Source organism: Echinops telfairi, unplaced genomic scaffold (genome assembly GCF_000313985.2).
Source record: "Echinops telfairi isolate 266 unplaced genomic scaffold, ASM31398v2 ScPeMD7_7401;HRSCAF=8416, whole genome shotgun sequence".
Taxonomy (NCBI): domain Eukaryota; kingdom Metazoa; phylum Chordata; class Mammalia; order Afrosoricida; family Tenrecidae; genus Echinops; species Echinops telfairi.
In genome coordinates this window covers 11,692,409-11,694,971 of record NW_022111301.1, presented here as the reverse complement: position 1 = coordinate 11,694,971, position 2,563 = coordinate 11,692,409, and positions in this window count along the sequence as shown.

The following is a 2,563-nucleotide window of genomic DNA, read 5'->3' as shown; positions in this document are numbered from 1 at the left end:
GCATCATTGCCTCTGTTTTGTGAGGTGGAGGACTTTGTGGACTGGTGTTGGGTTAATGGGTTAATGTTGGACTTGTGGGCTTGGGCAGCATTGGGATGTTTTCGTGATGCACACTTTCTTTACATAAAACTCTCTTATACATGGGTTGCTGTGGATTTGTTTCGCTAAAGTACTATACTAATACACCCTGTGACCTCTGTACTCTTGAGTTCAACATGGTCAACTTTTTTCTCCGAGACTGAAATGGTGACTTTGGGCTTTTTACATATTGGTCATAATCCTGAAAGTCCTCATTTGCAGTTCTTGTAACTATTACTTCTTCTGTTTTACTTTCTTGCTAGTGCTTCTTCATGCTCCATTTATTTTTCCAGTGTGGGAATTTCCATGAATACTTATTGCTAATGAGCTTTTCATTTGTTTGGTTACCATCTCCCTTTCCTGGCCATGAAGATCTGGGTGCTCTTGACTCCTTTGCCTGTAAGTTTGAGAAACGGAAATCGAACTGAGCATTTGCAAACTGATTACAGAACCCTCCCACGTTGTTAGAATTTCTTTATCATGCCAGGGTTCACTGGCTAGTGTTTCCTAAATGATCATTTTATTCTCCTTACACTAGCTCACGAAATGTAAATATGCATGTGCTACTGCTTAGGCTCGACCTCTGTTGCATTTCTCATACAAGTTATTATCATTTGACCTTGTGCTTTTGTTTTTGTTAGTTGCTGTAGATTCATTTTCAACTCATAGCCACCTCATGTGTCCAGGGTAGGACTCTGTTGGTTTTGGACTGGTGTGCCCTCTCAGAACAGATTGGTTTTGTCTTGTTTAGGTTTGCTCCATGCTTTGCCTGGGTGTTATATTACCTCAATCAATCTAATAAATATAAGAGCAAGTTATAAGTTCCTGAGGTAAGCAGTATTGTCTGAAAGTCCTGGCTTTTCCAGGAAAATGAGTTCTAGTTACCTGAATTGAATAGATTGTTTTCTTCGTCTCCTCTTCATACTACACAGACGATCTCTAGATCATCTCTGTCACTGATGACTGACAGAATAACAAACTATCGGCATATCAACAGAAATGTAGTTGCCAGGCATTTAGTTGTAGGTAGACACATGGACCTACATGCTGACTCGATTCAACAACTTACCATTTGAGCAATACTGAGCATGTACTTAATGGTTTGTGACTTTCTTCAGCTATAGCCTATTGGAAGCAACATCTGCTTAAAAGAGACAGCAGGACTAAATGAGCCAATGTGGCCAAATCTTTTTGGAAATTGCTTCAAAATCGTGTTTGCTGAATACATGCAATGTTTTGTCATGAACATGTTGTGTGAAAGAGACCATAGTGGTTCATTGGTTTAGTTGATTGGTTTCAGGCCATACCCTCTGTGGCTCAAGCGTACCACGCACATCAAGGGAGGACAATGAGGCTGCATGGGCCCGGAAAGATTTAGACTTGGAAACACTAATGAGCAGTTCCACTCCCTGTTTTATGGTCAAAATGAGTTAAAATGTACTTGGCAGCACTACATTTGGTTTTTGTTCATCATAAAGGAATGGGAAGCTTTAAAACATGTCACCTGATGCACTGCTGTGGATGAGATTTTGTGTAGATTATATGTAGATCCTTGTAATCGGTTCCCCCTTTCACCCCCACCATCCCGGTGTCTCCACTCTCACCACTGGTCCTGAAGGGATCATCCGCTCTGGATTCCCTGTTTTTCCAGTTCCTATCTGTACCAGTGTACAGAGGATATCTATAGTCTATTGTTACCTTTCACTCTTGCCCTGTTTCCCTTTTCAGTAGCTTGTCCTATCTCCATGAAAGTACAAAATACACAAGAGTGCAACTGCAGAGTGACTGGAAAGTAGGTGAGTAACAGACACACCACATAAAATTTCATAATTCTCGAAATAATCATCTCTATCAGTAGGTACTACATCAGCTCTTGATCACGTGGAATTCTCCAAGATAATACCATGAATCCAAGGCTTGGGTTGCTACTTTGTTCATACCAGTAGCTCTCCAATGGCTAATGAGGGGCTACAGGGAGAAGCACAAATTCTGCAGTGTTTCCTAGTTGGTATCTTGCTTTCACCCTGCGCTTCATGTTCTGATAAATATTTTGGTTGGTCCTGTGCAAGGAGGTAAATTTCTACCCCCCTCCAATGGAAGAGAGGATATGAATGTGGAATCGAGGCTTTTATTTCTGATCATTTGTCTGATTTATGAGTTCTGACTGTTCACTGTTCTGAACCATATAGAGAGGACTAAGGTTGCAGTTGGTCAGAGACAAACTGTACAGAGATAAACTCATTATGCTGGAAGCATGCAGTCATTGGGATAGCATGTAATTAGTGAGGAAGTATGTCTTGTACAGTGGTTCTCAAACTTCCTAATGTTGCGACCCTTTAATACAGTTCCCCATGTGTGGGCACCCCCCAACCATAAAATTATTTTCTTTACTGTAATTTTGCTACTGTTATGAATCAGGCGACCCCTGTGAAAGGGTTGTTCAATTCCCAAGGGGCCGCAACCCACAAGTTGAGAACCGCTGATC